The sequence below is a fragment of the Amblyomma mixtum genome, chromosome 10 (genome assembly GCF_055824585.1).
Source record: "Amblyomma mixtum isolate Tamu chromosome 10, ASM5582458v1, whole genome shotgun sequence".
Lineage (NCBI taxonomy): Eukaryota > Metazoa > Arthropoda > Arachnida > Ixodida > Ixodidae > Amblyomma > Amblyomma mixtum.
This window is the reverse complement of record NC_143021.1, coordinates 146160336-146186555: the sequence shown is the minus strand read 5'-3', so window position 1 is coordinate 146186555 and position 26220 is coordinate 146160336. Positions and strand designations below refer to the sequence as shown.

At 46.5% G+C, this 26220-nt stretch overlaps 1 pseudogene; it reads left to right on the top strand.

Moving 5' to 3' along the window:
- Positions 1-3425, top strand: part of LOC149327226 (uncharacterized) — a 60447-nt pseudogene extending 57022 nt beyond the window's left edge.
- The last annotated feature ends 22795 nt before the right edge of the window (positions 3426-26220 follow it).

Below are 26220 nucleotides of genomic sequence, written 5' to 3'. Positions count from 1 at the left end.
ATTTTGTCATTAAAGGCCTGCATAGCAAAGTTGAGTAGATTAGACAATGTTGAGCAGCGCGGGAAGGGAATAACTTGTTTTGGCAGGAAGCAGGATGATCAGCGTGGTAAGGGAGGGCATCCACCAGAACCGACATTTCGATACAGATCCGGATCATGAGGGCGAAAAATACAGGAGAATAAGAATGAGCGTAGAACATTAGGCAAGTGCTGCCCATAATATTGCTAATGTTCGTCCCAAGAATACAATTAACACGATGTAGTGATATCCTAGCACACATCTTGACAGACAAATGTGCAGGGGCAGGAGGTGGGATGGGGAGATCATCTAACCGGTCAACCTCTTGGGTAGCATCGCAGAATAAAAGCGTCGCAGAAGACAGCAGAAATTAGATGGAGAGATGAGTGTGATAAATTGTGGCGATTGGCTGCCGCAGCTGTCGCAGGACGTGGGTCAACGAATATCAGATGGGAAGGTTTTACTCTTGCGGTGAATGTAACAGGGTTGACGGCGAAGTTTAGAACGGTGGCGAAGCCTAACAACAAAGGGTATGAGAAAAATCGATAACATGCATCCTTCGCAGATGGCGGACCGCAAATTAGGGCGGCTAGTTTGAAATGATCTTGAGCAAACCTTCTCGCATTACTGTATTGCCCATTCTCTTCTCCCTTTCTGCATTAGTTTGTCTGCCGTGACTTTTCGCCAAATCTTTCTTGTGTATTTTTTTAATTAGCCGTCACTACTTTATTCCCAACCTTCATTTACTGATGGCAATAAGATTTACTATATCCTAAAAACTTCGTTTTCAGCTTATCCGGAATTCAGCTTCCAAGTATAGATTCCAAATCCAAACATTACAAGAGTGGCAAAAGACATTTGGAGGCCAGGTAAGATTTATTTAGCTTTTGTTTTGAGTCGTTCGGTTGCTGCACGCAGGCACAACGACATTCATACCGAAGGTTCTATACATTTAAAGGAGTCCCCTATGATGGCGTAGATTTCAATCAAGAAAGGAGTTGCTCAGTTGCACGATCTAATCGTAAGCAGCTTGCTAAAAAACTCCAGATTTAAAGATAGCAAATAGTTTTCAAGAAAGTCATATACAACTTCTGTGTAGCCGGGTCGGTGCGGTAAGGTAGATGCAAATGAATCATTTCCATAAATAACTGTAGCAAAAAAACATTAGATCACTAGATACAGGCAGCTAAGTTGCCACTGAGCACCTCACACGCTCGCTCGGTTTGTTTAGTCTTTCTTTACTTTCTTCTCTAGGGGCTTTTTGCACAGCCCCCCCCCCCCCGCCCCCCCGCATGGTTATAACTGTTTGTTTTTTTTACATACAAACTAACACTCCGCCCTGGAGTGACGTGCGGCGTACAATGCAGTTCACCGGTGCGCGTCGCTTTGAACGCAACGCGGGCGCGCTACTTTCGAAATGCGCGATAAATGCCCAAAACATTTTGTGGCATAGAGCTGACGGCAATCCCGCTTTTAATTTCTAAAACTGACGCGAATATTAGTAATGGTTAGCTACATATCTCTAATTACAGCTATGCTCCCACCTCGAATAGTTATAAAAATGCCTAATGGAATTTAGATAGACGACTCAGTAGTCCTAAACACTTATCTGTTTTTCAAAGTCTGCCAACAGCCGCAATATGTTTCTTCAAAAGCCACCCTTTACCTAAAACTGCCTGTTTTAAAACATTAGGCTTCCCTGAAACACGTGCTATACAAAAGGTGAAAACTCATCGCCGGGAGCGCTGCTAACCATGCATTGTTCACTCAGGCTAAACGGCACTACTTTAAAAGAGATTCAATAACATGTTACGTTCCCAGTGCCAACCTCTGCTTTCCTGGACACAAACCTAAACTACCTTCAGGTGCATACAGTGGGGTACCTACAGGCACTTCAGCTTAAAGTCGCTTAATTTGTCATCCTAATTTTCTCCCACTCTGCACATTTCTGAACTACGACCCAGAATCTTTTTTACAATTTGGACTGCTCGACACTGCTCCTTGCATGGTTAAGAGAAAAATTATGAACATATCGCTTGATTCAAGATACAAAAAACAACGCCAGGTGATCATCAAAGATGCTGCGAATTTCACGCGTAGCTTAACGCTTAACTCCACCTCACTGAGATATTACTGACTGCCGTGGCGATTAACTGTACAGCTACAAGTAAAATCTGAAAAACCTTGAATGATTGTTTGCTGAGAAAACACGGAAAGGCGGTCGCATTTGCGTTAAAATGACGTTGAAACTCATAAGTTCCAACATCGGGATTCCCCTGTCGCTTGCGTCTGGCTTATCTGCACTGATATGAACCGCGCTTCTGCGGGGGGGGTTAAGCCCTTGTACTGCCACAGTGAAGGAACGAAAACATATGAAATAAACACAAGAAGAAATCGGTACAGTACAAAACCAGAACAACATTGAGAAGACATAGTATCAGCAAAAGCACCATAAAAAAGAAAATTAAAAACTTGTGCAATTCGAGACAGCCCTCACGCTTGCCTTGAAACGTTATTACGCATTTGACTTTCGTATTATACACTAAAAAAACATACGTCATGCTTTTCTGGCAGTGCATCTTATTCTATGGAATTGTTTTTGTTCATAAGTTTCCATTCAAGGCCTCCCTGGAGAGTGATTTCGAACGAGCTGGCGTCACTTTTGAGGAAACACAGCGTGTTGGTGTGCACAATATCAATTATTTTGAAGAATTAATAAAGTATATTTCATCCTTGCCAAGGTAAGCTTACGCCTCCCAGGCGCTTTGCCCACTACTATGTATAAGGCGAAGCCATCGTTTTTCTGTGAAAGTACTGCCCCTAGCAGTGCTTTTGTAGATGGATTTAGCACCCTTTATGCCGCAAATGGGATTATTTTTCATTCCATATACCAAACGCAATAAATTGTATTTCGCGAAACACTCTGCGGGGTTCCACTCCGTCCACCATTTTTCAGAAGAGAGATTTCGAAACCAGCAATAATTAACAATCTAGTGCACGCATTCAGATGTAATGAGCACCTTCGAAACATTAACTGCTTCCAGGTTTTTCTAGGTATCTACGTTAAGTGTCCGGGCATTTGGCTACTCTTATTTTATCAATTTGGGCATTTTCTACAAAATTTTCATACGATTGTGGATAATTACCACTTGGTTTATTGCACTAAGAAAGTGACTAATTGCTTTTTATAAGACCTGTACACCCCATTCAGGAGCAAAGAACGATTTTGATGCACTCATAAAATGGCGCCTGAAAATTTGAACCGGTAATTTCCCATTCGTAATAAAATCATCAAGTCGAATTCAGCCGATCATAAATATAGGAGCATATAGTCAGCGTCAGTTCTTTACTCGTGTCTCATTCTTGCGCAGAGCGATGAAGTTGGCAAGAACAGGCGCCTGTCGTAAAGCAAGTGACCCTGTGCATTTCCCGCGTGGGGCTTCTACGGGGATAAAAGAAATGCCAGCTAAGCGCATTTTCATCAACAGTCTGGCTGCGTCCCTTAAGGGTCGAAGACCTCCCCATAACTCTCCAATAACACCTACCTTTGTGTGCCAGCTGGGCGCACCTTATCCCCGCAAACTTTCTCATTTCAGCCACCCGCCTAACTATCAGCCACACAGTGCAACAGCTTCCCACCTCTTGGAATCCAGTGCTATACCATTAACGTCCATCGTTTATTTTGCTTTCACATTACATGAATAGCCCAAGCCCATTTCTACTTGAATTGGTCTAAGACGTCCTTAACTCGCTTTTGTTCCTTGACCGCTCTGCTCTCTTAGTGTCTCTTCACGAAGCACCAATCATTCTCATGACATGGCGTTAACGCTTCCATCCTGCAGAAAATTAGGCGTCATGGTTGGCATCGGCATTCTAAGCAAAAAATTCCCGGAGAACCAACCAAGGTGGCCCAGCTACGCCACGTGACCTGCAGGCACCCAATAAGCGCAGGTAATTGGCCCAATATTGGAAACGCACTGGGAAAGGCCGGTCCAACAAAGAACCGGAGTGAAAGCAAAGAACCGGAGTGAAAGCATCTTTTTGCGATATTGGGCAGATTACCTCTGCAGCTTGGGCATCATCGCACCCTGACAACTACATTGTGAGCAAACTCACCACAGCGGAAAGTGACAGCTAAATTAATGATTGGTTGCGGAAGATTGCTTGAGAATAGTTACCTGGACCGCATAAGCCCCATCGGTTGCAGCACCTGCCATCCCATGGCACTGACACATCGCTTCACTACTGCACCATGCGCAAAATGTAAAGTCGAGAATGAACAGCCCATATATATGGGAACTACCTTATTAACGCTTTCGCGTCACACCCTTGAGGAGTAGCTCAAGTGTCCCCTCCACTTTTCCTTTCGACAGCGCGCTGCGTTGTTCTCAATTTAAGTTGAACCCTTTTCGTTAGCCTAGAGGTTTCTGTTCCATAGTCGACTACCGGTATGATTCAACTGCCATTACTTGTATCCTTAGAGATACTGGTAACATGCCAATCTTAATCGGAGAGCACCTGCCAAATGCACTCCATCTCATTCTTACTCTTCAAGTTATTTCACTCTCGTTTTCTGGATCTGCTCTCACTACCTGCCCTAAGTATATGTATTTCCTTTATGCTTCCAGTTCCTAGCTACCTGTCGTAAACGCCTCTTCCCTTCTAGTCCTTTGACATTGCAACAGTTTTATACATATCAACTTTTTATAAATACCGTTCTACTTGGCTTGACTAAGTCATTGGTCATGCTGTGCTTTTCCTCCGTTGTGTCACTTATCAACGCCGTGCCATCAGGAACCGCAGGTTTCTAAGGTATATTCTCCAATAACACTTATCCCCAACTGTTTCCTACCAAAATCTCTGAATACCTCCAGCAAACATGCAGCGAATAGCATTCGCGGGAGAGTATGCCTGCTTGACACTATTCCTTATTCGAATTTTATTGCTGACTTTATAGAAGACAATTGTGGCTATGCAGCAGCTACAGACATCTTCCAGTATTTTTAGACATGGCTCTTCTAAAGCACTGATTCTGTAACTCCTGCATGTCTCCTGAGGTTTGGACTCAGCCAAATCCTTTCTCGTTATCTATGAAGGGTACATATAGTGGACGGTTATGTTGTGACCGTTTTAGTGTCACCTAATTAATAGTGTGAATATATTCAATTTTCGAGTAGCCTTCACAAACTTCTGCCTCGTGGTTTGGTCGAATGGAGTCTAAGGTTGGCCTGGCTCTATTAACGATTACGTTAGGGAATGCCTTACACAAAAGCGATAGTAACCTGATCGTTCTGTTTTTTTCTGCCCCTCGGCATCCCTCTTCTTATAAGATAAAATTAGCGGTCTTTTACGATGCCCTTACGATTGAGGTCACGCGGCATTCCGTATGTAGGGTGGCCATTTTATCAAACACAATCTCCTCTTCGCCCCTCAATAGATCTGCTAACACCTGATACTCAAGAGCTGGTTTCTCCTTTCCATTACTTCTAAGGCTCCCTTAACTTCTTTTTTTTCTTCCTTTTCTTCATTGATCTAGAACTCCACAGCTACTGCTACCTTACTCCTATTGACAATGACATTGCCATCCCCGTATATTAGCGCATCCACCCAATTTTCCCTCTGTAAGGTTTCCCGTCGCTCGTCGAGTTTAGGCTAATTCAATATCTTGACCTCTTTTGGTCACTACACCCCGCCTCCTAGATCACCTCCATATCCTGCACTATACCAGAGTGCACACGCAATATCAATTCTACTTCTTTTCACTCTTGCCGTTCTGGCTCTTCGACATCTATTTCCGGTTTTCCCGTTCGCGGAAGGAGGCATTTATGATTAGCAAATAGTTTCATTCTGCGAACCCTACAAACAGCTGCCTCCTGCTATTCTTAGCACGTGCACCATAGTCACCGAATGCCTGGTCTTCCACTCGTTTCTTGGCTACCTTGACATTGAAATCACCCATCAATACAGTGCATTCTTTTTTGCTTTATTCATTGCCGACTGCCCGTCTTCATAAAGGCTTCCGACCATCTCGCCATTATGAATGCATGCGCGTAGGCCTATACAACCTTGAGTTTGTATCTCTTATTAAGCTCAATTACGACACTGCCACTCTGTTGTTAATGTTTATCGAACTCCTCTATGGGGCATCAGAAATCGCATGCCTAGTTCTCGTCTGTCCGCTAATCCATAATAGCAGACTGCGGGCCGTCGCTTTAGTACGGCGTATGCTCCATCTGTCCTCCTAACCTCATTATGCACTAAGGCACTCCATTTACTAGGGGTAAGTTGCTCGACTAGACTAGCCTCAGTGGATAAGGTTGTAGCGTTAAACGTTGTGAGGTTCAGTTTCCAATATCAACCTGACCTGTGCCAGTGATTCTTAGCACCCTCCGCGGCGTCAAAGGTCTGACCGCCGGCTTATTCAGTTGTTCCGCAGGCGCTGGGGTCTATGGGTTCAATGGGGTCTATGGGGTCAATTGGTTCGTTCATATAGGAGGTTGTGATTAAGTACAACACGAGGTTTTGCCAAATCTACTTGTTTAGCCGGCTCTCGTCGCCAAGGCCAGGGTGTGACACTAGCCTAGTTATTCCATTCCATCGATACTGGACGTCTTTTAATTCGGCGCAGAATTACGCGGAAACAGGCTCAACGCGCGCTACTCTTGCACAGGGGGCGGATGCTCTACCTTGACACTTCTACGCCCCATGCAAGGTAAAGGCGTCTCCCACATCCCTCATTTAATATTTCTGCAGTTTTCTCGGCCAACTTACTATTCTCATCCGCCCACCAGCCCTCTGACGCCGCTGCTGCGCCGGCTCTCTCTTGGAATCCCCTCCGTTGCCCTAAAGAGCTATCGATTACCTCGCAATCGCATTACATGCAGTGTGGCTTTGGTCATGGCTTTGGACGTATACCTAACTATTCCAGTAGGCAGTCAATATTTCCCGACAGAAATCTCTCAATAGACGAGGGCTGCGTACTTGCAGCTGATGTACGAATGTTAGTTGCACTGTTGGGTCGACATCGTTTTTTCAATGCCGAAGTGCTTCCGGTGACGCTTATCGTCGTATATCTTTTCGTTTAGCGTTTTACTCTTATAGATGTAGACAGCATATTGTTTCAGATATTTTAAATTATTATGAAAAAAGAACCTCGCACGCTGCAGGCAGAAATCTTCCGGCCCCGCAGCGGTGGCCTAGTTATTCGAGCATTCGCCGCGCATGCGGGATGCACTGTACTCGATCTCCTCTGCAGTCTGAAACCAGCTGATTATATATAGTGGATATAAGCTTTCTACTGGTCTGGGGCTCGGCACTTTCAGGGGGAAACACTTCAAAAGTGGATCTTTGGCCACGCTTAGTAAAGACGAGAAATATCCTATGCCAAAGCTTTCTGTGGCCATAGTAGCTCTTGCTGTATGATTTTAAGAAAAGGAAATGCGCATAAATGGCTCACTGTGTCAGTGGACGCCTCAGTCACACTTATAGATACGTGGGGTGATGAGAGAGAGATGAGGGCTGTATGCATTAGCGTTGACAACGTGGCACTGCTTCAATAGGCTGCAGCGTTCATTGGGTGAGCAAACTCTCGCGATGAACCATTAACTGCCACCGACCAGAGTAGCAGAGTGGGTGCGCTGTCTATCAAGCGTCCGGAACGCACTCAACGTTACAGACGCCAAGCGGCTTATAGACCGTTTACAGCGCACAGTTCTTCCGTTTGAGACCAGATGGCGCCACGGGTGCGCTCGAAAAACGGCGTCATTACTTGCCTCGTAAGTCGCCGGCGTGTATGCCGCGACGCAGCAGTGGAAATGTGGAAACAGAAAATACATGCTCTTCTGTGGATTACAAGAAGTGCGACAAACAATTAAAGGGGCGGGATGCGATCGTTTGCGAGCTTCACGGAACAGAAATGCACAAGGACGTACTGCCCCTGTGCGCGCCCGTTGGACATCCACCCTTTCCGAACGGGCGAACGCAACACACACGTTCCCCAGCGCTAGACAGCGAATATAGAAGGAAAGGTCTCGATCTTGGAAAATCTGCGAGGTTAAGTGCGCAACATAGCCGCCTGAACAAGCTGTCCCGCCACCGAAACGTCACAAAAAAAAACAGACTTACGCTCCTAAGCCGCTAGTGCATATTGTGCAGTGCATAGCCGTGCGAGCGGACAACGCTTACCGTCAGTTCGTGTATTACACACCGTCTTGGTGCTACTGTTGAACTTCGCTCCAAGTCTCGCGGTTTTTGTGGACCACAATCGGAATAAAGCATTTATGTTACGGCTGCTGTGCTCTGCGGTTGTCACTTCCTCGCGGTCCATGCGAGACAGTCACTAGAAGTGACTCCGGCTGAATACTTACAACCAGCGAGACCTCGAGCATTTTCATGTTCGCATATCGAGCATGTAGGGTACCACAATTTTATACTATGTGAGGCTGACATAATTGTGAACTTCGTGTAGTGAACGCTCTGCCATGCGCGAGTTATAACAATTATATCGCGGAATCCTTGTAAACGATTGCATGCAAACTTGTGAAGGCTGCTTGATGCATGGTACTGCTTACATGATTGGGTAACATTTGTTTGTTTATTTATTTTTGTCGCCTTCCTTTATTTAGCAAACCAACAGAAAATATTTTAGGCTTCCTAACCCTTAACAAGTCGTAAACAAATGAGTAAAATGTGCAATATGTGAGCGTTTTAGAGCAGTCTCCGCATGCATGTACACAATACGACAACGACCTGCGCAGCCGCAGGGTCATTAAACCTTGCTGTTTTAGATAATAACAATAAAAAATATTAAGCAAACCCTACAGCGGCATTCAGGCAATCGACCCGTTGCCTCGAACAGGCGGAGAGCTCAGCGGCTCTTCGCGACATGAAGCCCGATCACGTTTTCACGCCTAAAATGAACAAATTAGGGTTTTCACATGTCCTTCGAAGCTTCGGACCAACCACAGTGTCGTCTTCCCACTCCTTTACAACCGTATCAGCCGAAACACTGCCTGTCGGAACCGAAACATCAGACGCAGCAGCCGTCGCGACGAGGGGCGCGCCGAGCGGTCAGGAGGCGAGTAATGGCGGCGTGATCACGTGATGAAAGATGGCAGCCCCCATGATACGCCGCTGTAAAGCGTCTATATCCGCCCGATACGACGGAGCTTTCGCTCTCTAACCAGGTTCAGCAGTAGTTGTACCGCAACTTTTTTTCATGCCAGCTTTCCTCCATTAAGTGTCGCCTACGCTCTACTTTTGGTTGTTTCTTTTTTTTTCAGGAAGAAATTCATGAATTATTTGGGGTGGTGTTTTGTTCGAGGCATCGCTGATGTCCTCACTGAAGGCGTGCGTGAAAAGCTCGCACAGTTCCTTTCGTCAATAAGGAAACCAAGCATACCTGTCACTTTCGGTTCTCCTGAGTGCATAGATAAGCTTATTGGCTACTTAGGCGGCATGGAAGATGCAGTCGCTTATCTTTACCTCACCGAATACTTTAACACATCTTTTATAAAAAAGGTAAGAAAGGATATATTTCATCTTTCTTTATTAAGTGTAGCGTCAACTTAACCATGAAGCTTTACCTAGTGCGGAACATATCCCTCTAACTTGCGGATCTTCATTTATTTTAGTTGCATGAACTCCGAAGACTGCGTAGATGCTTGATTGTAGTGCCAGCTGATCTTTATGCCGAACGAGACAAAAACGAGTAAGGATTCACGACAGAGTGCCCAACAAAGCTTAGCTGCGACTGACTCGTAACACTCAGTACTATGTAGGCACAACACGACAGTTAGTTATATAAACAAGAGGTTTTGAAGGCACAGCCAAAAATTCAAGCCATTGCTAGCAGGCTACAAGAAAATTGCGACGGTGAAGTGCGGTACATCAGAAAATAATTCAGTGAGTAGATGAAGCCGGCGCTCGGTTTATCGAAAATGGCTATCATTTTCGCGGTCGGCTTCGTGTACGACCGAGACTTGTCGACACGCTTTCTCTCCCGGCCACGAGCACATTAGCCAATGGCAGACTCCGGCTGAGGCAAATGTCCAGAGCATTATAATACCCCTGTCGAAGCGCACACGTTCAGTGCACTTACGGGGAGTGCGCTTCGGCATCCCGAATGATACTTTGGGCTACGCGGTGCTAAACGGGAAACCAAAGTGCACTCGTAGTAAAAAAAATGGTGTCAGAAAATGAGCCGAATTTCTGGAGAGGCCGATGGAAAAGAAAAAGGTCTCATAATAATTGATTGCTTAATGGCAGCGCAAATAAAACGAGCTCGAACAGTTTTTAACGATGAAAAAAAAATAGAAACAGAAGAAAAGTCAAGGCCAGCCAAGACTATCCAGAATTTCGGCAAAAAACAAGATGGCAGCGGTCATCGATTCTCTATGTGACTCGTTAATTTGTTTTAATGCTTCGCTTGTAGCTGCAACGAACAATTTTTTTCCCAAAAATAGCGTTATAGCATGTAAAATAAAGTTTACGTACTTTTCATGCACTATACATATTGCGCCTTTGAAGTCGCTGGTGGTGAGGCTGCGCACTAAGCCCTCAAAGTGTGTTCTGTGAACGCACACCGCCTTGAGTGCGCACATTGGCGAGTGCATTTATGTTACGCCGTTTAGCTGTGCTAGAGTGCACTTTAAGCAAGTGACACTCTTCGTAAGTGCACTTCATTTTGCGCGCTTGACAGGCGTATAAGAAGCGTGTCCTGCCGACACTTCGCCGGTGCAGGCAACACGGTTCGCTATAAGGCTCCCCGCCTAGATCATGAGTCGATAAATAGAGCTAGGGTGCAGCTATATACAAGAGTTGTGCACAAAGAGTTTTAAGTTAGCCGAAGTCCATGTAGTCCAAATAAATCTTCCAGGCGTCCTGTGTCCAAAGGCGAGGCTCAGGCTTGCGTCTCTAGCTGTGCAGTAGCGGCTGAGCTTACTGTGGGCACCGAGATAGAGTCTTTGCCAAAAGTAACCAGGCTGCATGATTTCCATCTCATTCGTATAGTACAGCCGTTACGGCTTCCTTAAAGGTCAAAAAGTTCTTTGAAAGTGTGGACAGGGCTTCTCTTTACCATACGGAGATTTAGAGCTTGAGGGCTGTCATAATAGCTTAATATACAACTAATAAGCAAACCGTGCAGCCTGGTTACTTTTGGCAAAGACTGTATATGTTTCGGCAGGTGAGGGCTGTAGGTCGGCCTGCTATGTGAGCCCAGCACCAGCGACTGTGGTGCAGCAGATGACGGCGGTCACTTAGGGCCGAAGAGCGCGTGTGCAAGGGAGCAATGTCAAGCCTCAAGCAACACCCTATGGTAGTGATCGCACGGGCACACATCACCGTGCCCCGACGCGGCAACAAAAATGACTGTGGTTTAGCTCTCGTTAAACCTCCAGGGACGCTATAGCTATACCCGGCCGAGTGGAACTCGCTGAGTCGAATTGCAAAGTGAGTCTTTCGCCGCTGCGTTTCGCTCTTCGTCCCTGGACGTGGGTTCACTCTCTCGCCCCATTCCACCCCTCTCCCACTCTCGTTTCGCCAGCGTGCCGCGCCCCCAGCAGCTGCTCCGCACCACGTGACCAACCACGTGACCTGCCACGGCGCCGCCATGCTGAAGGCTACAAATGCTAGCGTAATTAGACGCGCGGCGCGCACACCAGCTGCCTGCTCTGACGTCACTCCGCGCATGTGCACAACTGACGAAGCGGGCGGCGTCTGCTCCGCCCTCGGCACAGCGGCTAGCTGGTGGTGAAAACTTTTAATTGATGAAATAGAGTTTGGGAGCCACACAGTGGCCCGCTAAATGGTCAGCGTCCCTAGTCCGAGACACCGCATGACGAGGCCCCGTCTCTCGCCCGTTTCACCGGAGCCCTTTGCTACTTAAGCGAAGAGCAGTTGAGGAGGCAGTCTCCCATGCCTCTCTGGAAGGTGTAGGGGAAGGGGGGAGGTGGGGATTTTGAGTACATGCCCACACCATGTGGATGATATCACAGGTCTCCCCACAGTGCGGGCATCACCCATCCGTGTTAGGATCGTAATGTTTTATGATTGCAGGACAGAGTAGAGAACATGTCTGCAGGCGCCGTAAAGTTCGCTCCTCCGTCTTACTCAGCCCCTTTGCAGGGGCTGGGAAAAGGCGATGGTTGTCGCTATAATGCGTTATTATATATTTGAATCGATTTGCATGGCGGAGTGGTTAGCAGCGGCTAGGCGCGCGGGGACCACACCAGCTGCGGGACGTGACGTCTCTACGCGCATGCGCACAGCTGGCGGAGTGTGGTGCCACGGCTCAGCGTGCAGCCAGGCTGACCTCTCGAAGCGGCTGCCGTAGTGCAGATATCGCTACAAAAGCGTTTCAACGCGCTCCCACCGGAACGTTCATGGAATGCGCTGATGATGGCTATCTGAACCTACATCATGCGATAATTCAAAGAATGGATGATGGAGCAGCGAAGATGGCCATCTCGCTGGGCAGGACAGAGTTCCGGTTGGTAGCCAGCGCAGTAACTTGAGATGAGTGGCACGCCGCTGTGGGCTGTGAGCACTGCTGTCAAGGGGAGTGGTGCGCACCCTCAGAGCAAGGTATTGGCAAGGATGGTTCGATGTCTTCCAAGTTAGTAGCGAGCGACTCATGTCCGTGCAAGTGCAGCGGGGACGGCGCAAAGACATGCGCATTAGTTAGCACCTGCTCAATGTCAGCGTCAGTCGAGGCAGTCGCTATAGGGGAGGAACGAGTGCAAGCTTACAGTTCTGTCTGTAGTTGAGGCGCCTAAATTCAAGTGACAAGCAGATGGGCGTAGCGCTTTACGATTCTCCACTGAAGATGAATTGCCGAGGTGTTGGGGAACAGGCGTACTCTACACTAAGATTCTCAGGAACACCAAAGGCTTCTGTGATTGCCGGGGCGCAGCAAGGCCAAAACCCGCATAGGACAGTTGTGGAAGAAGAAGGTTTGACAAAGCTTGTGTCGGTCTCTCTAGTGCGCCGTGGCATGAGACGGCTGAGCTTGATACCCTGGACAGGAGTGACTCGGAGGTAGCCAAGGGTTTCTGGGACGGGCTTTGTTCATACGCATGATATGTGGTTGAGAGCGGGGCTATGCGGGGGTGGACGCTGGCGCCAGCAAACGTGCGTCTACCGCATCGTAGAGCTGCAGCAGGCAGTAAGAGGCGCCAAAGTTCTTCAGAACGGCCGCGCTCTGCTGGCATCGTATCTGGCAGCCCAATGCACGGCAGGCCAGTCGACGTACCACGTCGGTTTGAAGGACATCGCAGAGGACTGCGTGTTTGAACTGACATATGGTGATGCCGTATAGGTGATGCAGTAGCCTCCCGCTGAGCAAACCACCCACCGGCGCCTTTTGGCCGGAAGTGGCAGGTCGAAAGCCGGGTTCTGCCAGCTTGCCATCTTGGAAGGATGGAGATGTAGCGGCTTCCCGGATCACCACAATGTAGAGGCCGCCAAGGAGGTGACCACGGCCACATTTCTTAGAGGACTTGGCAATACCGGGTGCTTTTATTTCGAAGGTCCAAAATTTTTAAAGAAAGGTAAATTCCTTTAAATTTATTTTAACCCTGGGGCTATACTGAGGGCTACGGCGGACGCCAGGTAAGAGGCAAACTACTTTAATTAGTTTGCTGATTAACTGAATACGTTAATTAACTTTTATATTTTTCATTTTAGGGGATATGTTGTATTAGCAGCATTGTAGATCGTCTTCCAAACAGTCCAGCCATGAAAAAACAAATTCATGAAAAAAATTTTTGCGCGCGTTACGAAGCGAGAAAAAGTCACCCTGGTAGGCAGCTTCACGCTGTAGCACAGCGTCAGCGAGCGCCTGTGACGTAGTTCGCTCCGCCCTGCGCTTTGTGTCAATGCGTTTTTGTTCCAACGCGGCATTCCGTGAGGCCGCGGAGCGAAGCGAAACAAGCAGCGATAGCGCAGGCCGCCCGTCCGGGCTTCAGGTGATATCAGCCGTGTGACGCAAAGCTCAGGGCGGAGCGAACTACGTCAGAGGCGCTCACCGCCGCTGAGTTACGGTGTGAAGATGACTACGAGGGTGACTTTTTCGCGCCTTGTACCGTGCGTGAAAAATTTTTAATTGAAATTGTTTTTTCTCGGTTGGACTGTTTGGAGGACGATCTCGAATTCTGCGAATACAACATAATCCCTAAAGTGAAAGTTAGAAAAGTTTATTAACATATTTAGTTAATCAGCGAGCTAATTAAAGCAGTTTTCCTCTTGCCTGGCGCCTGCCATAGCCTCCAGTATAGCCCTAGTGCTAAAATAAATCAAAAGCAATTTACCTTTTTTTTTTAATTTTGGACCTGCTAAAAAAACACCCGGTATAGCAAACGGCGTAGTGAAGGAAGTAGCTCTGGCTGAGGCAAAGGTCGTTGTTGTTCGCCTTACAAAAGATTGCACATATGCATAGTGTTGGATCCACCAAACATCGGGAGACATAGATTACTATTGACATGCACATTTACGTGGCCTAAAAATAATAAGAAAAAATATATAAATAAAGGCACATGAAAGGCGCGCGGCACCAGCGCGCGAAGGTGACAACTCGCCGGCACTGGTCGCGCGGGTAGCCACAGGCATCGATAAAATATTTCCTCGCTGCGCACGATGCAGCATTACTCCCTATTTAAAGAATATTTTCTGCTACACGCACCAATGCAGTTTCCGCAAATAAATCTTGGCGGTTAGCGCAGCGTTAATATAGTACTCAATGCTTAATTCATGGTAGTAGAACTTTTTGACGGGTTAGTTGGTACATCGTCTTCATTCAGGCTTCTTTTGAATTTCATTAACAATAAATAAACGCTTAAGAGGCTCTCTTTTGACCAGCTCGGTTTTGTCCCGAGCAAGGCTGCGTAACCTTCTTAATACAGAAGGAACCCCAATGAAGACGAAAAATCGGGGCCACTTAAGATCCTACCCGTAATCAAAAAGGAAAAGTGGTGCTTACGGCTGAGACGCTTAATGCGCGAAATGCCGCTCCTCGCTTGTCCCACTTTCCTTAAATTTCGCGGATACACCCGAGGCGTAATTGCAGACATTTGCCTGCTGTTCTTCTTGCCCTGAATCTTTTATGAACCGCTTTCCATGGTAGCTGAGTGGCTACAGGTGTACGTTGCTAGAATGAGTTCAAGGTTTCGAGCCCGTAAGCATTAGCTGCAGTCATCTTGTAGCGCCCAACCTTAATTTCATGCATACAAACATACTACACATAAAACAATACTTGTGAAAAGACTAGCTTAAAAGCACCCCAGTGGCAACTACGTACTGTCCAACTTGGCTCCAATTGGGGAACCTATGGAATTCCGCTTTAAAACCCACATGAAGATTACTATTTGGGTGAAAATTTAAAACAATAAAGTTTTAAAACAGCCTTTACAAAATATCTGAAGAAACATAACCCAGCCAACTGCTTACAGGCGCGGACTGCTCATTTCTGATGCCTTGGACACTGCGCCGAATGCCCCTTTGCGAAGCAAAAAAAGTCATGTCAACAAGAAGAACACGGACGTGTCCTGCTCGGTGGACAGCTCTTTTGAATTGCGCACACCGTGCCCAGTTGGGGGAAGGGGTTTTATGGCTGTCATGGTGTTCTATGACCACTGTATGCTGCCAAGGAACGCATTGTGAGTGTCTGGGGAATGAAGCTCACGGATATGGTTATTGGTAGCGCCGGCTGGGAGCATGTGAGACCGCTGGTGGTAGATTTGGAGGCAGTTAATGAGCCATTTGCTCTTACCAGGTATACCGGGCCATAGGACCCGTCGTCATGCTACGGCCTCTGTATTTTGAGCCATGACTGCTTGAAGTGGAGCAAGCGTTTGTTGCGCTCTTTTGTTTCCTTGTCATTTTCTTGGAATATTTCAGCTTTGTGAAAGAAAGCGGGAAAACCAGTGATTCAATAGAAGCGAGTAGCGTTTGTGGTGGCAAGCCGACGAGATATAGTCGCAAACCTGCGGATATAGTCGCAAGCTTGCTTCCATTGCGATGTTCCCTCTCCAAGGCAACCTTCCACGCACGCGCCCCCAAATCCATCATCATCATCATCATCCGCCTTACTACACCCACTGCAGGGCAAAGGCCTCTCCCATGTCTCTCCAATTAACCCTGTCCTTTGTCAGTTGCCGCCACTGTATCCCCGCAAACTTCTTAATCTCATCCGCCCACCTAACTTTCTGCCGTCCCCTGCTACGTTTGCTTTCTCTTGGAATCCACTCCGTTACCCTTAAGGACCAGCGGTTATCTTGCCTTCGCATTACATGCCCTGCCCAAACCCATTTCTTCCTCTTGATTTCAACTAGGATGTCATTAACCCGCGTTTGTTCCCTCACCCACTCCGCCCGCTTTCGATCTCTTAACGTTACACCTATCATTTTCCTTTCCATAGCTCGCTGCGTTGTTCTTAACTTAAGCTAAACCCTCTTTGTTAGCCTCCACGTTTCTGCCCCATAGGTGAGTACCGGTAGGATACAGCTGTTGTATACTTTTCTCTTCAGGGATATTGGTAAGCTACCATTCATGAGGTGAGGTGTCAGGCAGGGAGACACGATCTCGCCAATGCTCTTCACTGCCTGCTTACAGAAGGTATTCCGGGGACTGGAATGGGAACAGTTGGGGATAATAGTTAATGGAGAATACCTGAGTAATTCGCGATTCGCTGATGACATTGCCTTGCTAAGCCACTCACGACGACAAGAACTGCAAAGCATGATCAATGAGTTAGACAGGCAGAGCAGAACGGTGGGGCTAAGGATTAACATGCAGAAAACCAAAGTAATGTTCAACAGCCTAGCAAGGGAACAGCAGTTCGCCATTGGTAGTGAGGTGCTGGAAGTAGTAAGAGAATATGTCTACTTAGGGCCGGTAGTGACCGCAGATCTGGATCATGAGAGGGAAATAACTAGAAGAATAAGAATGGGGTGGAGCGCATATGGCAGGTTCTCCCCAAATCCAACGGCTTCCCAATGAGTTCGGGCGTGTGCCTCCACCGCAGTCACACTGTCCTGCCGGATGTTGGTTTGGTAGCTGCCGACTTCAATAAAGTGCGCTGCCCCATCCGGCCTTTCTGAACAAATTCCGTGAGTCTGGTTAGAGCGAAGCGACAACCGCGTGTTTATGGATTGCGGAAAGAGTTTAGTTATTGGCGTCACCAATTTTGGAGCACCCTGGATCCATGAACAAACGCCTACCGCTGTTCCCTCCAATAATATAGCAAGCAGTTACAAATAAATATCGCCACGTTCGACGATCTTAGCTGAATCGCCGCCATAGTAAGCAGCAGTTGCATGTTTCTAGCACACACCTATGTGACGCGAAATTAAAGTTCTCGAGAATATCTGAAAGTTAGTGCGGGGCGACTAGTTATGGGAAGGAAAATAATGAGCGTCTCGTTTAGGGGCAACAGCGCTGTGTAACAGAAAACAATCTCAGCTTTGGTATCTAAACAGAACGCAAGACAAGAAATGATATGGTCCGATATGATCCAAGAACCGATAACTGATACTGTGTTAAATGGCGCAGAGTATTCCAAACAAAAGAAAACGTAGCCAAGATCGTCCGAGACTAAGGGGGAGCGATGGAGTTCAGAAATCAGGTCACAGCCTTTTATGGTTGTTGGTGATGAATTCGCTTGTCTTCAAAGCACTCATTTTCTTAGCGTACAGCACTAGCAGAAGTTGGTAATATTAAGGTGCTGTTCCAACATCTTTTTCTAGTAGTTATCAAATATCGTGCATTTCACATGTTTTCACATTTTTTCTTACAACGTGAGCACCAGTGGTTTTTGGAAAGCGTACTCCACTCATTGAGAGCGGTCATGAAACCCAGAAGGGTATATTTTTTTCACATTCCGAATTGAATAAAAAAGATACCTTGCTTTCCTCCATTCCCCTTAACAAGCAAGGGAAAGAAATACTACAAGGTGTAGCAACAAAAAATCAAAAACCATGAAAAGAAAACTGCAGCACGGTGGCATAAAGAACCATTCCTCTTTTGTTTCGTTAAATGTAGTTTTATATCTGCCCATCTTCCTTGCTCTCCCTTTCGCTTTTAAAAGATTTTGTGTAGCTTTTCTCTATTGTTGCCTAATCCATTACTGTTTGTGTTGGTCCTATATTTCTCAGTTTTGTTACTTGAAATATTTCGTACTTCGGTTAATTTAAAAACTGAAATAGTGCATGCAAATCGGTGAAATGGCCAAATAATATTATTGCTGTTCATTTCAGCCTTCTACCGTTGACCCGCATCTGAAGTCGACGTTTAAACAGATTATCAATAGCAATTCATGGATGGATCGCATTACAAGAGGAACTGCAAAAAATTGGGTAAGAAATCTTTCATGGTTAATTAGCTACTTCAGCTTACAATTTGTAGGCTACCGTCCCCGACGCACAGGAATGATAATTCTATCGCCGTGAATTACCTCCGTGGATGCTTCAACGGGATAGATGGTAACAAAACGTCGAATCATGTGCACAAATCAGCGCCCATTTCTCGTTTAAATTCATTCATGCCAAACTGACTGCATAGAAAGCTCACTGAGGGTGCCTTTTTCCTCACCTAGTCAGCTGTTCAGAGCACTGCATCTCCAGAAATCCTAATTGAATGAGTTCCAGGGAAGTTTATTTTTGCAAATCATCTGAACACCTTGTACGGAAATACATCATTACATGTTTAGTACAGCACCCGTAAATAATAGATTATCCAAAGGGATTGAACACCATTGACTTATAGTTAGGGAAAAAAACTTTTGTTCTCTTCCTTCCTCTTTATATACTCTAACAAGGAAGTACATATTGATGTGATGTAGGTGTAAAAGCAAAAATAACTAATTGGGCAGAAATTCTCACTCTCAGTATTAACTAAGCAACGTCTCCTCCTAAGGACAGCAGCCGCTTTAATACTTTCGTAAACCATTCATATATAAAACACATCGTTAGGGAGCGTCCCCTTCTCGGCCCATCTGAAAAACATTCGCATTTTCTAGCCAGTAAACATGGGCGCCTTGGTGTGAACAGGAAACTGGGCATAAGGAAAAATTATGTTATGCGTTAAGAGACAAAAAGGGAACTGTCCGTAGCACTATGGGTAAGACAGTTATTAAGTAGACGAAGTGTTCTACATAAATAAAACAAAGTTCTACATAAAGGGCTGCATACACGAGTAATGAACTACTTAGCTCTGCCTTAAGGTTTTTGTTCAGTGTATTTTCGCTGCCGTGGTGTTTTTAAATATTAAAATGCTCGCGGAACTGTATCACTGAAACATTTTTTTTTTTTTAAGAATGCAACTTCGGCTGTTGAATCCATGGCCGCACTGACCGCACTGAAAGCGCAGGGCTCTGCTCCCGACACTACGACGAATGTCGTGCTTCTGAGCGAATTCAGGGCGATGCTCAAGATCGCCTACTGCAATGCGCCAATATACCTCTCTGCCATCGCCAGAACTTCACACGGTCCCTGTTCTTTCTAGAAGCCTCTCGTTCTGTGCAGAGGATGTCTTCGCCTTCATAATGGTTCTTCAATTCATTCTGCTCCCTGAGCATTCCCCAAGGCTGGTTAAGACCGGGACAGCGCTATGGCGCTTTTAGGAGCAAAATAAAGAGACGTAACGCGTTGCCCAAAACGAAAAAGGTGCCTCTGAACGCTGCGGCACCACAATCATCTGTAAGGAACGTCGTAAATAACGCCTGCCATGTAACCAAGAACATGAGGGGGCGCCAGCAAGCTCTACAGGTCACCATCGACTGTACGGCAGCAACATTTACCTCAGTTGCACCTACGTGGCTGTTGACGGAGTGGCGGTGTCTGGCCGAAGCAAATGTCGTAGCGTTTTGTGAAGCAAGTGACAGAGCCAGCTCCTCTTGTTAGACACATCAACGGCCCTGCTCGCACGAGCATCCACGCACGAAAAGCGCTAAAGGCAGCCGCCCAAGTCCGGCTACAGCTATCTATGAGCCCTCTTAAAAAGCGCTATGGTTTTAATGCCATGCATTTAATCGTTACATCTACTCTCAGCGATGAGATAGGGAGATAGGATATCTCTCAGCGACGAGATATGTAGACAGTAAGTTTACAACGCAGCTGTTTTTTTTTTTTCGTCTCAGGGTCTACGACAGTAATGGACATATTGTGAACGTAAAAGCGCGATGGCGAGAGGAGATGAGAACAAGAGGTCGGGGAAAAAGGGGAGGCCGACAGTTAAGTAGAATTGGAGTGCGGTCAACGGAAGCGGCTTCGTCTGTGCAGCAAGAACTCAAGAGATCCTGGCCTAACACTTGCATCGTCTTACAGCTATCGTAGTTACGTATATGCTCTTCTATATTGCCCCACCTACGGTTTCATGGCGCCTAACTCAAAAAAATTCGCTGTGGTTAGCTTGGTTAAGCCCGGTAATTGCGAAAGCAATATCCGTACCTACGCCATGGTTCAGCTGGTAGTGTAGCTTGTGGTGGTGCTTCTGGTTAGACTTGTGGCGATGCATTGGTTATACAATCCAATCCAATGCAATGCAATGCAATGCAGTCCAATCCAATCCAATCCAATCCAATCCAGTCCAATCTAATCTAATCTAATCCAGTCCAATCCAATCCAGTCCAGTCCAATCCAGTCCAGTCAGGCCGCCGTTCATGTGCACCGCCGTCGCACACGGACGGCGCGAGATGGTCGCCCAGCTCTTCGGCGTGACGATGGATGGATGGATAGGAGCGCCCCCTTTGAAACGCGGTGGTGGCAATTGCCACCATGCTCAGCTTTTCTTTATTCATTATTTTTTTGTTTACTGTGTTGGCAATTCTCATTAAGATTCTCCATCACCTTTGCCTACGGTTTCCTACAATTCTAACCTTATGCCACATCTCTGCTTTTCAGCCACCAATCCTCCAATCGTTTTTTGCTGACTTCCACTGCAGATTTATTTACATGACCATTGTTATCTTTAAACCCTAGGGCCTCAGAAAGAGTGACTGTGCCTGCATCGACATCCGGATGGATACCATCACATTTGATTATGAGGTGTTCAATTGTTTCCACAGATCTACCACACACTGCACATGTGTCATCTTCTTCGTTAAATTTCTTTTTGTAGCTGCGCGTTCTAAGACACCCTGATCTAGCTTCAAAAAGTAGGGCACTGCCTCTTGAGTTATCATAGAAAAATTCTTTCCTGATCTGCCTTTTCCAGAATCGATATAGTTCTACACTATGTTTCTTTTCCATTGAATTCATCCAATTTTTAACTTCCGCGTTTTTAACCTGTCGTTTAATGCTCTTTCTTTCTCCGTCCTCATGACCGGCATACTTATTGGTTAGTTTTCTAGTTCTTTTCCGCCACTGTGAGTCAACGTTCTTTCTGTATATATATTTAAATACCTTAGCTGCCCATCTGTTATCGTCCAATTTCCTCAGGCGTTCTTCATACAGTATTTTACTCTTAGCTTCCCGTGCCTCGAACGATGCCCAGCCCATATCCCCTTGTACTGCCTCGTTTGTGGTTTTGCCGTGGGCACCTAGTGCTAATCTTCCAACAGCTCTCTGATTTACGTCTAATCTCGACTGAACTTCTGCCCTCAAGCACAGAACCGCATTGCCGAAAGTAAGTCCCGGCACCATTATTCCTTTCCAAATACCTCTTAGTACTTCATATTTGTTGGAGCCCCATAATGCCCTATGTTTCATTATCCCGGCGTCTCTTCGTCCTTTTGCCCTAAGAGCCTGTTCATGCTTTTCCGTGTATATCTGCCCTTCGTTTAGCCATATCCCGAGGTATTTGTATTCGGCCACTTTGGGTATTTCGTGGCCTTGTATTGTAAGCATCTGATCAGTTGTATCGTTAAAAATCGTCACACCTGATTTAGTTGCGCTAAAACTGAATCCTGGAGCGTCTCCTTCGTCTCCACAACAATTAACCAAAGTTTGTAAATTTTCCTGGCTATCTGCTAACAGTACAATATCGTCCGCATACATTAAACCCGGGAGTCGCTGCTCAACTACATTTCCGCCTAATCTGTACGATAGATTATAACCCAGATTACTTTCTTCGAGCCTTCTTTCCATATTTATCACGTAAAGCATGAACAGCAGCGGTGATAGAGGACAACCTTGCCTTAATCCTTTGTGCACCCCCACAGTTGTGGTACTTTTTTTCCCTTCCCATGTAATTTCAACTTCATTATCTCGGTAGATTTCCTGTAGAAAATCAATTACCTCATCACCAATACCTAAATCTTTCAATATGCTCCACAGGAGTTCCCTGTTCACGTTATCGTATGCACCGCTTATGTCCAGAAAGGCTAAAAACAGAGGTCTATTTTCCGCCTTAGCTATTTCTATGCATTGGGTAAGCACGAACAGGCTATCATCTAACCGCCTACCCCTTCTGAACCCATTCTGAAGTTCTCCGAGTATCCGATTCCCTTCTACCCATGACCGCATTTTTAATTTCACCGCCTGCATTGCCAGCCTGTACATAACAGATGTTATCGTAATCGGACGGAATGATTTTATGTTCATCTTATCTCCTTTCCCTTTATAAATCAAATTCATTTTACTCTGTCTCCAGCTGTGCGGAATTTGCTGATTTGTTATGACTGCCTCCAATGCTTTTATGAGCGCGCCCTTGCTTCTTGGGCCAAATTCATTAATCAGCTTAATTGGAATTTCGTCTATCCCTGCGGATGTGCTTTTAGGAATATTCGCTTCCGCCTTTTCCCAGTTAAGACTAGTCAGTTCTAAGCTGTTCTCTTTTGTGCTGTCCTGTGTTGCCGCCTCACTTGGGGAGATTACCCCATTGGCGTTGCTAAAAGACGCAGCTATAAATGACGTAATGTAGTCCACAGCATCGTCTCCCTCTAAACATTTTCCCTCAGCATCTATAATCTGTTCCTGCTTTCTTTGATTTCTTTTTCCCAACCAGCTTATATGGTTCCAGAATTTTCTTGGCCCCCCTTTATTTGGCTCGCGAACTTCAGCCAGCCATTTATCAGAGGACTGCTTTGTTTTAGCCTGGACTAGGACCTGAACTTGCTGTTTCTTTTGTCGATAAGATTCCCATTTTTTTTTCCTATTTCCTCTACAGATAACTGCGCCCTCTTTGCTTCTCTGTGTTCCCTTGAAGCCACCCGTCGTTGTTCGATGGCCTCCTTAATTTCCATATTCCACCAGCTTCGTGGCTTCCTCTTTCCTCTCCAGCGGTTAACTCCTTTCACTTGTTTCATTTTTGTAGCGATGAGCAGTTCCAACTGATTATAATCCCAATTTTCCGTGTGGCGTTTCTCAATTACTTCTTCTATATCGGCTGATATTAGCGCTATTTGTTCATCATTTAATTTTGCGTTCTCTTTTGGACTTCGTTGCATTTCTCTTTTGACTAGGGCTCCCAACTGTATACTAATACGTTTATGATCACTTCCTAGGCTGTCCTTCCCCTCTTCGTCTATTTCCATTATTGCGAGCTTGCTATAGATGCTCTGCGACATTAGACAGTAGTCAATGGTTGTTTGCCTGTTACGGGATTCCCACGTGACGTCACAACACCTGTGGCGCTCCTGGCGGAGAGAGCGGAAGTTAGGCCGCCTTTCATGTGCACCGCCGTCGCATACGGACGGCGCGAGATGGTCGCCCAGCTCTTCGGCGTGACGTCGCGCAGAGGTCATGCGAAAGGTGATTTCATGCCATCGCACCGCAAAGGCTTGAAAGTGAAAGTAGTATTGCTTTCGCAATAAAAGAAAGCACAGCGATCAGCGTTGACAGGAGTTAGGAGCACGCTAGTTATTGTTCTTTGGTGGCAGGTCTTTCGATCTATGAAGTAAGCAGTTCCTGAAAACAAAGGGCCAACACTGTAAGAACACGTCAACCCGAATATAAATAGACCTAGCTGAGTTAACTGCACAAATTTGACTGCTTACGAGGTGAATAAATTTCTAAGCTGTTATGTTCGTTTTACGGGCTGAGCGGCAGCATCACTGAAGCACAAAAGAGATTGAGAAGGAATAGAGGAGGAGGTCAGAGGCAGAAAAATGAAGTTCGAGCCCTAGTTGCTCCGATAGGGCAGATGGCACCCGTCCGTGGAGGCTGATTTCAGCCAGTTACGCCTGTACACGTCATACTTCAGATCGGTGAACCAAAGGCAGCATACCACAGTTGTCGATGACCGGTATTGCCACCCAGAAGAGGAAAATATGCAGCGCCTATCTGCCTATCTGTCTTGGTTCCTGGTGGTTCCGGGCGTTTGTGTTTGGTGAGGCCGTTCCACGTTCGGGGGTTTTTTGGTCAGGATTCAGGGTAGCTCTGTATATTTGAGTAATGTGAGGTTGCCTTTGCGCTGGCTGTAGGCATGGCTTTCACCTCCCCGGGTGGGGGCTCGACATCCTGGTTCGCCAGCCTGCCGGTCGAAAGCTTGCCTCTGACTTCATTTGGGAGGAATGGTGTAGACGAAATTCCGGTGGCACTTGTACCGTTAGGTGATGAAGTACTAAAAGTGAAGAATTCCAAAGCGATCCCGCACGAACTGAAGAGTCTGTCGAATCACTATCTCGACATCTCTGAAGTGCGGCCTTTCGGGAGGCGTGGTATAAGTCGGCAAACATTGAGTGTGTGTCGGATCTGCTCCGGTGTCATACTTTTACTGCAGTTCCGGTTAATGCCTTCATTCCGGAACAGCTTGCGTGCACCAAAGGTATTGTCCGTGGAGTGGACCCGTCATCTTCCGCCCAAGAAATTCTGGAGGAATTCCAGCACGCAGGAGCCGGGGTTATTTCTGTATACCGCTGCTCGCGCGAGGTCGCAGGACTGCGTGTTGCTACAGAGTCAGTACTTACAACTTTTGCTGGTCGCACCTGCCCCTCTGAGCTGAAAATATGGCCTATTGTATATCGCGTGGACCCGTTGCATCCTCGTCCTCTGCAATGCACAAACTGTTGGCGATTTGGACATAGTGGTAAAGCCTGCAAGTCGGCGACTAGATGCCGGGTGTGTGGTGAAGGTAGGTCACTCTTCCGACAGCTGCACTGCTGGTGAACCCATCTGTCGCTTGTGCAGTAACGCCCAGAGTGCTGATGATGCCACTTGCGAAAAACGATCACAGGAGCAGAGTTTATTGGAATTAATTGAGCAAAATAGATGTTCCCGAGCAGACGCTCATGCGCTCCTTAACCGCAGAAATCACTTTTACGCTAGCCTTGTGCGTTCCTCTGCTCCCGACCTTGAAGCCACGCTGTCTGCCAAGATTGTGTCAAGCGTCGAAAAAGCACTGTCACCTGTGGTAGAGCGTATGCTCAGCAGCTTTACTCAGGCTTTGTCTGAGATTGCTGCGAGTCAGGCAGTTGGTCATCCCCCACCTGCAGTGCAGCCAGTAGCAACTTCACTTCAAGCCTGTGCTGAAAGTTCGATTGGACCATCATCCTCCAATATACCGACTCCCATGCCACCTCTCGATAGCGTCCCAGTTAGTCTTCCTAGCAGCAGTGTCTGTACTACTGATGTGGAAATGACCTGCCCTACACAGAAGCGTCACGCGTCCACCTCTCCCTCTAAGTCCTCCGTCCCCCAGTTCAAGACTAGAAAAGGGCCTGCTAAAGTCTCCTCAAAGTCTGATATGCTAAAGGAGGCTGTTTCATCCTCTATTCTCGACTAGTTATCATGGCTGGTGTAAAGGTTCTACAATGGAATTACCGATCTCTTGCTTCTTCTCTTGCAGATTTAAAACTTCTTTTACATTGGCATAATCCAGATATAGTGCTCTTACAAGAAACTTGAGCTCTCTTCTGTAAAATCATTTTCATTAAATAGGTTTCGTGTTTTTTGAGCGGACCGCATACATGGTAGGGGCGATGGGTTAGTGACTCTGATTTCTTCAAACCTGTGTCACCGCGCATCAATTAATAAAAAGGTTATGCTTCCCGACTGCGAGCTCTTAGCTGTTTATCTTACTGTGCCGCACTGTGCTCCTGTCAAAGTTGCTAACGTATATTATCCAGCAGGAGTAAACAGAACAGACCACCTGGTCAGCTTGCTTGGCAACTCTAATAGGGTCATTATTGCTGGAGACATTAATTCACATCACGTTGTCTGTGATACCTACACTGACTCTCATGGCCAGATGTTATGGACATGGATGTCGGCAAATAATGTGCGCTGCTGCAATTCTCGGGCCATAACCTTCATCCGTAGGAATTCGAGT